Here is a 12,065-nt window from a genome sequence, read left to right on the forward strand (position 1 = left end):
GACAAATAAGTGAACTTCAAGAGTCATAAGGCTGACCTCCTGTTCAAGCTACCAAGACACAACAAGCTACAAGTTATGTTATGTTATGTTGATTTGTATAGTGCACTAATCACCCGAAGGGTATCCAGGCACTTGGGAAAGGTGTGTAGGTGTGTGGTCCCAAGGTGCCTATATGAAGAGCCAAGTCTTCAGCTTCTTGCAGAACTCAAGAAATGAGGAGGAGGCTCTGATGTATTGAGGGAGGTCATTCCATGTTTTGGGTGCAATGTATGAGAATGAGCAACCTCCAATTTTGATTTTGCAGATGCAGGGAGTGTGTGCGAGTGAGGTAGGGGATAGCTGTCTGGCAGGCTGGTGAAATTGTATGTGGCAGTTCAGGTATTCTGGTACTGTATTGGGTAGGGCTTTGTAAGTGTGTGCGAGACGTTTTAATTGTCTGCGCTTGTGAATGGGGAGCCAGTGACGCTTTCTGAGGTGCCGTTTGATGTGGGCGTGGCATTATAGGCTGAGTATGAGTCTTGTGCCTGAGTTCTAGATGGTCTGCAGTCTGTGTTTGGAGATTCCCGCGTAGAGAGTGTTGCAGTAATCCAGCTTGCTGGTGATGAGTGCTTGTGTGTTGATCCATCTGGTGTTCTGAGCAACCATTTGAAGATCTTTCGCAGGATGCTTTAGCACAGTTTTGCGTGAAAAAGTATAAATATGCCTCTAAGTGTGAAAGCAGAAATCTTCATTGGGCAACGTCACTAAAATTTTCCAGCTGCCGAGGGACCGTCCTGGGGCATGAAATCAGAATTTCTCCTTCTCTGAGCTTTCTCACCAAATGTCAGTGGCTTCACCGGGATCTCGTGTGATGGCTTTTTGACCTCATCGAGCCCTTCTTGGCCACAGCCGGCTGCCTTGCTAAAGATTTTGGGCTTCCATTTCAGATACTAATTGGCATATTTATTAAGGTTTGGCCTCCCTCTTGTGGTACACAAGGGGATGCAAGGGTGAGCCAAAACCTAAATGAGATTTATTAAGCTACGCAAGCCCACCTTGCGTGGGCCTGAGTGGCTTGATAAATCTAGAGTAACACAAGGCAGCACAAATCACTGCATTGTGTTACTTCGAGGCAGGGAGGGGTACCGTGGGTGGAACATGGGTGTTACCACATATCCACCCATGGATTCTGACACATTACCAGATTTTCCAACATTGGTAGACCTGGGATTGCATCAGAATTGTATGCCACCCCACCAGAGGCACAACAAGGAGAAATGTCTTTAGTTCATCTCATTGTTTGCTCTTTCTAAGTGTGTTGCATAGTGCAGCACACTTAGAAAGAGGAAACTGTATCTGAGGATTGGTTTTGTGCAGGACACAACCCTGCCTGCAACGCAGGCACCCTTGCAACATTACTCGTGGGTATCTGCTTTGGTGCTAGGCAGCCAAAAGTATGCCAGTACTAAAAAAGGACAGCAATGCACTGTATAATAGTAAATACAGCACATTCCTTTCCTTTTACGCAGTGCTGCAAGGTAGCTTGTTGAGTTGCGTAAATGTTTGATAAATATGGGCCTTAGTCTGAAGGTAGAACTTCTGACCTGGTGGAACCAGCTTTCTGTAGCCAAACAGCACTCCATGAGGTTGGTCTTAAATCATGTCTAGGTCCTGGTGTACCATGACCAGTTGACTGTGGTTGACACGTAATACTTTTTGGTGCTATTCTTATTTAAAGCGTTTGGAATTCCGATTCCCCTGACTCAATATTTGATGTTTTGGTATAATTTTTTATTTATTACTGTTTTGGTACTACATGAATACTTTACACATTGTCTCCAAGTTTAGCCTATCTCTGTGCCATAGCTATGAAGGGATTGAGCTCATGTTAATTTAGTGACTTTAATGGTTCACCCTGATAAGGATTGTGGTTATTACTTGAGGTGGGGAGTACAAAAACTCCGATTTTGTACCAGCAATAACTCTGAAGATAGGCCTCAAAACAAAAAGGACATTGAGAGAGGCAGAAGGTTGTGTTGGGAAGCTGTTGACCCAGCATTAATTACAAACATGCCATTAAAGCACTTTTGATTGCTATGCAAAATAAGCCTGTGAGACAGAAATTACTTCCACCTTTTGAAATGGAAACCTTTTTTGAATGGTGCTGCCGAATCTAGTTTGGATGTGCATATCATGGCAGATGACGATTGGCTTGAATCTTACTACGGAATAATTTATTGATGCCTCAAATGATAGTCCATCTTATAAAGCATTGGGCCCCTTTACTAGAACAAGTCAACTATTATTCCAGTCTATCAGAAAAGAGATAAGGGTAATCCAAATTGCTACCAACTTATCTCAATTGATTCTAATGATGAAGTGACCTGATGGGTCAAATCCAATCTTGGACTTTCAATAATGGGATCTTGTTAGAAGTTCAGTATGGCTTTAGGTCTGGTATAGGAACTGTGAAACAGTGCCTCAATATCCATCTATTGCCTTGTAAATACATGCTTGCTTTGGGAGCTCCATGCGCCTAGCATTTGGGACATCAGCTTGGCCTTTGATAGCGTACATTGGTATAGGCATTGGTCATTCTTAAGCACTAGGGGACTAGAATCTCCCATTATACATGTTTTCAGATGACTCACTAATTTACCAGCCAAAACGAGGTATGGCCAAGAGGGTGAATGCACAAAATGTTTTTACCTGGCTGAAAGAGCTTGTGAAGGCTGTGTTTTGGCTCCAATAATATTTCTAGCCAATTAGAGGGCCACTTAAGGGAAGCAAGACAAGATACACCTAGGTTGGTGTCTACCCCTACCTTTATCTGCCACGAGGAACTGAGATTTAACTATTTCCAAGACACTATTGGACGCATGGCAATTCTTCTATGAGTCTCAAACTGGACTAACCCAGCAGCCACCTTGACCCCAGAGTCCATAAACGACCACTTGAATTTAGAATCCTGTGGTAACATTCTGTGGCTGATTTACATTACAGATGCGTGTAATGTTTTAGATTTTCCTGATACATTTATTAGCCTGTGGAATAAACAGGGGCATATCTTGGTCAGTAAGACTGGGTGGGGTGTGAGCGTCAGATTTTCCAACTATCAGGCTGGCATATAGAGCCTCATTATGACATTGGCGGCAAATGCTGCGTATCGCCATGGTGATGTCCGCCAACATACAGTCGCCGTGGCTACCGACCGTCCATCGAATTATGACCGTAGCCGAAATTCCACCAGAAGGCTGGTAGAATTCTGGCTATGATCATGGCAGCGGACGGCTGTAAGGTGGCGCTGCTGCCAGCAGCAGCGCCACGCCAGCAAAACACCACCTTCTGTACATGATACGGCCTGGCTGTGTGTTGCTGGCAGATTCTACTGCTGGCAGCAGCACCACATCCCGTCTCCTGCCAGAGGACCCCCTGCAAGCAGGTAGGTCGGGTTCTCCGACAGGAGAGGGGGTGGGAGTGTTGTGTGAGTGTGTGGGTGTGTGTGTGAATGTGTTTGAATGTGTGCATGCATGTGTAATGCATGTGTGCATGAATGGGTGTGTGTGTACGTGCATGTTGTATTGTGTGATTGCGTGGGTGCCTGGATGTATGTCCGTGAGTGTTGCTGTGAATGTGTATGAAAGTATGCATGCGTGGGTGAATGTGTGTATGCCTGAGTGTATGGGTGTGTATGTATGTGCGTGTATGTGAGTATATGTGGGGGGGTCGGGAGTGGGAGGAAGAGGGTGGGTTACTCTGGGGAGGGGGAGGGAGGCATGGGAGACCCCTATCAGTGCCAGGGTAGGAATTCCCTGGCACTGATGGTACCTACTGCCATGGTTTCCTTGGCAGTACAGAAACCACGGAAACCATGGTGGTGGGCGGGGTCAAAATGCCATGGGCAGCCTAGGGATGGCCGCCGGGCTGGGGACTGTAGTCTCCAGCCCTGCGGTCATTACCGCCGTGGGGGTTGGTGTGTTGACTTGGCGGTTTGGCTTTGGCCAAACTGCCAATGTCATAATGGTGGAGGTATGTACCGCCAGCCTGTTGGCAGTAATACCTCCACTATTGCACCGACCGCCGGGGTCATAATGACCCCAATAATGTTTAAGTACATTATACAAATCAAGTAGAATGACCGGAGCATTCCAATGTTCCTCAACAGTATGGCCTGTAATCTATTTTAGTTGTGTGCGATTTAATCGGGTATATCCTTCTGATTTTAGGCATGACTATAAACAAATGTTGCGCTGTCCATCAAAAGGGAAGCATCCCCCTAATTGCTCAACAATTGTCCTAAAGAGAGATCTGGGTTTTCACCAAGAATTTGAAAACTAATGTTCCACAAAGTACAATGTGTGTGTTTCAAAACAATAATCCTTTTTTTTAATTAATTTCAAAACACTGAAATTAAATGCATTCCAATCGTAATCCTTCCAACGTAAACATGTTCACATTGTGTACTTCAAGGAATCTCAATGCATTTCGAGCTAATGCCTTCATCAGGTAATCTATTGCAAAAAAGTAGGAAAGGCGAGATGAGAACAAAATTCTGAGTGAATCTTCTGGGTTAGTTCACCAAGCCTTCATGACTCAAGGACTGTGTCGATATATTGTAACATACTAGTAAAATGTTAAGGGGGACATGCCCCGAAGGTCACAGATAAATGTAACCAGTGTGCAGTTTGTTGTGCTATCGCAGGTCCAATAACTCTTCAATGGTGTCGGTTCTGTAGACTGGTTACGAACGTGAACGGTAAAAAACCTTCAAGATGTAATAAAGTGGTGCTCTGGTGAACGTTCCGTAAGAAGTGTATAAACAATCCAAATGCGCATCGGGACATACATACGCTCTTGTTGGTGTAAAAGGTCATTTTATTAGAACAGGATTTAAACACAAACAATACTTTAAAACCTTTAACTGTATATCTTTTAAAGCAGACTTTAACTTTTACAAAACTCCCTCGCCTTCATTTTCTCCTCAAATGTCTCCCGTCAATTTTCCTGCCGTATATGCTCCCCTATTCCGCCCATGCCATCCTTGCCTGTAGCCTACCCCTCCCCGCTCTGATGCTTCACCTCCTTGTTTTCCCCCTGGAAGGGTGGACAAGCCCGCACCTGGCTCTCCACCCTCCCCCATCTCCTGCTACCTCTTTACAACTCACCTGTCCTAAATGACTGTTGACCCCCTCTACCTGACATAACTAATATAACAAACTAAAAAACCCTTCCTCCCCCTGTCTTCCTAGCTGGGTGGGTGGTACCTAAAATAAACCTCTTTCCCTCCTAGTCGGCGCGCAAAAGGGCCGACCCCACCCTCCACCCCCCTTATAAACCTAAACTAAAACCCCGCCCCCACTTACCTCCTGTCCAATCGGGCGCCTTGCGCGCCACTTCCCCCGTCCCGAATCTACCCGCGGAGAGACTAGACTGCGTCTCTCTCTCCGCGGGTCCCTTCATCGGGACATACATACGTGACGCTCTTGTTGGTGTAAAAGGTAATTTTATTAGAACAGGATTTAAACACAAACAATACTTTAAAACCTTTAACTGTATATCTTTTAAAGCAGACTTTAACTTTTACAAAACTCCCTCGCCTTCATTTTCTCCTCAAATGTCTCCCGTAAATTTTCCTGCCGTATATGCTCCCCTATTCCGCCCATGCCTTCCTTGCCTGTAGCCTACCCCTTCCCGCTCTGATGCTTCACCTCCTTGTTTTCCCCCTGGAAGGGTGGACAAGCCCGCACCTGGCTCTCCACCCTCCCCCATCTCCTGCCAACCAGAGAAACCCGTGAGGCGTTTCGCTGCCCCACCCCCTTTATTTCCGGGTACTCAAATTTGTACCCCAAACGCTTTCTAGCATCAGCCTCAACTCTGTGATATAATATACCATACCATACTGAGATAAATGGACCCCATCGTCTCGAAACAAAACTTGTTCTTGTTCTTTTATGTCCCCATGTCTCAAAACTTTAATCCCCTGGGCCCAGCAGAAGACTCTCATAGCTCTGTTCAATTTTTTCCGAGCCCGCTCTATGGCTCCATGATTGATCGCCCCTCTCCATACCCTTCTCGGCACAAATTCCGTCCATATCGAGCATGTTCCATATAGTTTCTGTTTTAAAAGTTCCAAATCCCTCTGCATCAATTGAATCAAAGTGAGCCCTGATAGCTTCACCAGATCATTCTCCCCCAGATGTATCAATAACAAATCTGGGCATCCCCACTGAGGCAAGTTACTCGTGATAAATGGAAGCAGGCTCCCCCACCTCATACCGCTCTTGCCCCACCAACGCACTTCATGGCTTCTGCTGGGCAGTCCCAATGATCTGCCGTAAACCTGCTTCTCTGCATATTTTGCTGCCCAGTGCACAAACGAATGGCCGACCAACCATGTCGTCATCTTTCCCGTCTCCGGCCCGGCCACACAGCCTGTAAAGAAAAAACATTGTAACAAATGCCTGAAATACACAAACCCCCCCCCTCCCTTTTTCTCTTCCTTCTATCTGCTCCATGTTCTTCAAGGCCTAACGTATCTCTCACAGCACCTAGACTTCCATCTCCCTATAGCCTTGATCTTAGCCCAATCCCATCCCAAATGTGCTGCCTCCGTTGCCGCGCCAATCCTAAATGAGTGTGTTCCGTAGTCACCTGCGCGCCGCCCTATCCTTCCTAGGGCCATCCTCATGACTTGTAGAAGTTGGTAACTCGTTAGCTTCTTCCCTGACGCATGTATGAAAACCCCTGTTTCACCTGCCCCTGGCCATCTCTCTTTGAAAATGACCCATTCCTCAACCGGACAAGCTAACTCCACACCCCCTTTTCTCAACCATATCCACTTGCCTTTCCCCAGCTGGTCAGTTTTTGACCGTCTTAGCCATATCCCCAACCTGTCTCTATGCACGCATACCTCTTTTCTTCGTACCCCGATTTCTTTCCCCACCCCCAACAACTCTGATACTCTAAATGCACCAAAAAACATCCACAACATACATAGCCTAAATAAACTCGCCTCGTAGTCATCCCTACAACAAACTGGTAGCACCTGTACCATCTCTACCAACATTTCAAACGTAATGGGTTCCCTTGCTGGCTTGTCACCGCTCGCTATAACCCTGCTCCATCCCTTCAGCATTTTACCCAATAAATCATTGCGCGCTGGGTCATAACCGAAAAACAATTTGCCATAAAAAGACACACCAGCCAGCTTCCCCCCAATTGTGGCTGGAGATAAACCCTCCCCAATCAGAAACAGCACGAAACGTCTAGTCCTGGCTTCCAACATTGGCAGGCTTTGTGCCCAAAAATTGCCCCAACACTGTTCAAAAGATTGAAACTCCAACCATGCCATTCTGTAATTACGCCGCGTGGATACTGCTAATGACATCTCCACCGGCCCCGTGATCATCATGCCCCCCATTCCCAGATGTCTGCCGGGACCACAGTCTTGTTCTGATCCGCTCCAGGTGCCAATTCGCGGAAACGCCGCCACTGTGAACGAGATAGTGAGTCTGCAATCTCGTTGTAAATCCCTGCTATATGTGCAGCTTTAAAAATAACATTCAGAGACAGGCATAACAACATGAACTGGCGCAACAAGCGCAAAACTCTGAGGTCCCTTGCTCTCTGTCTATTGACTAATTCTACCACTGCCATATTGTCTATCTGAAAAATCACTGTCCTGTTAGCTAATTCTTGTCCCCACACTGCCAGCGCAACTAAAAGGGGAAAAAACTCCAAAAACGCAATGCTTCTTCCTTGCTGCATCCAAGATGCCGGCCATGTCTCCGCACACCACCTCCGGTCCCAATACAAACCAAAACCTGATGCACCTGCTGCATCTGAAAATATTTGTACTTGCCATACCGTGTCCGACTCCCCAAAAAACATCGGCACTCCATTGAAATGTCTCAGAAAAATCTCCCATACTCTAATGTCCTCTCGTAACGTCAATGATACTCTTATCCTGTGGTGCGGAAGTACAGCACCTGACATGGAAAGTCCCAAACGCCTACAAAAAGTTCTACCTCCCCTAACTACTCTGCACGCAAAATTAAGGTAGCCTAATAGCCTCTGAGCCATTCTCAAGTCCATTTTGTGCAAAGTGCGTACCTCCGCTAGGCAATCCAGCATTTCTCCCACCTTTGCCGCTGGCAACCGGGCGACCAGTTCTTTCGTATCCAGTTCAATGCCCAAAAAAGTTAAAATCGGCACGGGCCCTCCGTTTTTTCTGGAGCCAAAGGCACACCTGCCTGTTGTGTCAGCCTCTGGAAAGCATCCAGAGCCCGCCCACACGCCCCAGATGCCGCTGGCCCCACGAATAGGAAATCATCTAGGTAATGCGTCACCCACCTATGTCCGCTCGCCCTTACAAAGACCCATTGTAAAAATGTGCTGAAAGTCTCGAAAAGAGCACATGATATTGAGCAGCCCATGGCCAGCACCCTGTCCACGTATATGTTGCCGTCTAGCTGCATGCCCAAGAGGTCGAAATCTGCTGGATGAATAGGGAGCAGTCTAAAAGCTGATTGAATGTCGCATTTTGCCAATTCCGCCATCCTGCCACATTTTAGGACCAGCTTTATCGCATCATCAACTGACGCGTAAATTACTTTAGAGTCCTCTTGGGCAATAAAATCATTGACAGACGTCCCTTCCGGCCAAGACAAATGATGAATCAAACGGAATTCCCCCTGTGCTTTTTTGGGTACCACTCCCAAGGGGGATATCATCAGGGTGTCACTTGGCCACCCGGAGAATGGGCCTGCTATTCTGCCTAAAGCTACCTCTTTCGCCAATTTGTCCTGTACTATCTGCGGGCATTCTTTGGCTGACCGCAAATTGTCAGCCCATCTCCGTTGCCGAGGGCCCTGGTAACCTATTCTAAAACCTTCTCTAAAACCCCATTCGAGTAGACGCGCTTTATCCATGTCTGGGTATCTATGTAACCATGGTAACAGGAATTCCAGTCTAACTGGTGTAGGCCCCTTTTTGCGCAGGAGTCCCATGTCCCCCTCTCCCTCTGGCAGCCCTCCACTGTTCAGCTGGGCTGGACAAGGAGAAACATTGGGTGACTGGATGACGGCCCCCGCACTTGGAGCAGTCGTGCTTGAACCTGCATTGTGCCCTGGAACAAAAACCTTTGTTAAAGTTCCAACAAGCCCCTGCCATTGTCCCTGTTGTCTTAGTGGTATTGCCCGCCCCTCCCTGGGCGGGGCGAGCTTGAAAGGGCTTGTAAGTCACTGGCAGGCCACTCGCAGTGTGAGTGGACGCCGCTGTCTGTGCCGATGCCATCCATTGCATCCACAATTCGGGGTCCACGTCACCCCATGGTTTTTCCGGATTGACACTCACCCGGGCCCTGAATTCCTCATCGTAACTGAGCCATGCGAAACCTCCAAAATGCATTTGGGCCTTCCTAATTATATCCATGTATTTAAAAAGTGCAATGGCCCTGTCCGGGTATTTCTCGCAGTATATACTGGCGAATATCAAAAAGGCCGATGTCCAGTTGTCCATTGTTATCGGTACCCGAGGCCTACGTGCTAATTCCCATTCTTCCTCTTTGGACCCTTCCTTTGCCTGTATGTCCCTGTGTAACAGTTTAAACACATCTACATATTCGTGTTTCCATATTTTGTTTTTTGTTTTCTCGGCCACATGCAAGCCTAGTGGCATGGCTAAACCCATGTACGGCAATCTCTTTCTGTGCCCTCCCCCTTCCTTGTCATCTCCCGTCTTTTCTCCTGTATCCCCTTTCCCTGTTGTGTCCGTCCCACTCGTGGCGGTGCTTTCTTTATCTTTGTTCTCTACAGTCTTCTGAATGTCGCTATCACCTGCCTTCTCTAAGACTGACCCGTCTCTCACCCCACTGGACCTTTTCGTGTTAGCCTTCTTAGTTAACCCACTCCCTTCGCCCCACACTGACCACCAATTCTTACCTCCAGCGGTGTCTCCCAGACTCCTTGGTATTCTTTTTAGGCTTCTGCCATGTGGCGTAAGTTGCCGAACACCAGTGGGGCCTTCCAGCGGAGCTGTAACCTGCAAAACAGAGCACGAAGAAGAGGTTGCGCCGCTCTTGCGCCCTCGCCCGCCACCCTTTTTCACAGCGCTCACCTCCCAATCGCGTATTTCACCATCCTCCCATTCATCCCCTTCCTCCTCGTAATCCAATTCCAACTCATCTTCGCCTTCCCACTGGCCTTTGCTTTGACCCACATCTCTCACATTGGTTGAGGCACTCTCGTTTGCCTCCCTGCCCGCAGAAAGCGTGTCCTCTTGACGTTGTCCTCGGTCCCTCGGTGTGGAGAAGGCCGCCGTAGACCCCTCCAGTGCTTCGTGCCAATGCGTTTGGGCCGTCTTGCACCCAGTCGGCGTGTACCTCCTCTTGCCAACCTCTGTCGTTAGCATTGCTGCCTTGCTGTCCCTGTGACCGTCTGCGTCACCGGGCTTCCCCGCGCCAACTAACCCTTCGGCCGCTCTAGCCTCCTGACCCTGTTCTCCTCTTACCTGCGGCACCCATACCCAGGTTCCTCTCTCTTGCCCTGGCTGCCGCATTCCTGGTTGCCCGCTGGCCTCTCTAGTTTTATGAGTTGTCTCGCTGTGGGCGCTCACCTCTTCCCTGTCTTTGCACAGCTGTGCCCACCTGGCCTCCGTCTCCAATACCGCCCTGCGCTGTTCCCTGATTCTGGCCTCTAGGTCCCAGGTATCTGCCTGGTCCCAGTTCCCCTGTGTGTGCGAACTCTGGCTCACCACGGCCCTTGGTTCCTGTGGTGACTTAACTTTCCCCCCCTGGCCTGGCGGGGCACCGTCTTGGCCCTCCCCGGCCCTCCCCTGTTTTTCCCGGCGTACTTGCCTCTTTTCTTTACTGGCGCCCGAACCAACCTGTGTTGGGGGCCTCCCCTCTGTGGTAAGACAAATCTAGGGGGGCGCAAACCCCGCTAGTCCCCGGTATGGGCTGCTCTGCCTCCCTGCCTTGCCCTTCAAAACCGGCCCCCCCCGCCGCCTGCCCGCCCGGGCCTGCGGGGTCCAAATCTGCCTGTGCGCTGTCTGTGCCCTTAGCCTGGGAAGCTTGTGTCCCCTCACCGAACATCAGCGGGCTCTGTGCACCGTGAAGTGATTGTTCCGACGTGCCCTGTCCGGGGGGTAGATGCCCTTCATCTTTTTCCCCCTCGGATTCCTGAGACTCACAGGCCACAACTGCGGCCGCGACCCTGCCAGATGCCGCCCTGGTGGGGCGTGCCATCCCGACCCAAGCCTGGTCTAAAACCCCTGGCCTGAGCAAATCTGCCCTGCCTGCTTCGCCAAGTACGCGAAGCGCGGCCCTCACTGCCTCTGCGTCGTGACCTGTGGCCATACCGCCAGCTGGCCCAGCCCAACGCCGTTCTAATATGGTCCTGTTCTCCCTTCCCCGTGCTCTGGGTGGATATATCTGAGGTCTTCTATATATAACCCGGGGTGGGTATTTTACAGCTATTATTTTTTTTTGGCCTGTCCTGCCCTCAATGCTTCTCCCAGTTGCCCCTTGCTTGGTGGGGATCGGGGGGGATGTGGGGGCTGAATCTGCTTTTTCCAAGGCCTTGAAAAATATATGTATTTTTTTTTTAATATAACTTTTTATTAGGGGGCCCACGCTGCCCTATGCGCTTTTTCCTATTCTGGGGGGCCCCCCGAGGGTGTGGGGGCCGCTGGGCCTGCCGCAGCTGGCCTTCAAAAATAATGCGGCCTCCTGGTGTTGGCCTCGATCCAGGGGGCCGGCTCGTGCTGTCCCGCGCGCTCTCCGCACGTTGAAAATTTAATTGCCCGAGGGGCCGGCTCCCTCCGCTGCAGCGCTGTTCTTGTGGGCCCAAAGGAGTGGCTTCCACCGCCTCCCGGCTTGAAAACACCGAGAAACTTGCCCGCGGGGCCGCCCCACCTTCCCTCCGGTGCTCACCTTTTGTTAACGGCCGTGGCTCAGTTCCCTGGCAACCGGACAACACCCACGCCGCTCTGGGGCCTAGCTGGCCTAGCCGTGAAGCCCCTTTCCTCTACTGAAAATAAACCTCTTTCCCTCCTAGTCGGCGCGCAAAAGGGCCGACCCCACCCTC

The sequence above is a fragment of the Pleurodeles waltl genome, chromosome 4_1 (assembly GCF_031143425.1).
Source record: "Pleurodeles waltl isolate 20211129_DDA chromosome 4_1, aPleWal1.hap1.20221129, whole genome shotgun sequence".
Lineage (NCBI taxonomy): Eukaryota > Metazoa > Chordata > Amphibia > Caudata > Salamandridae > Pleurodeles > Pleurodeles waltl.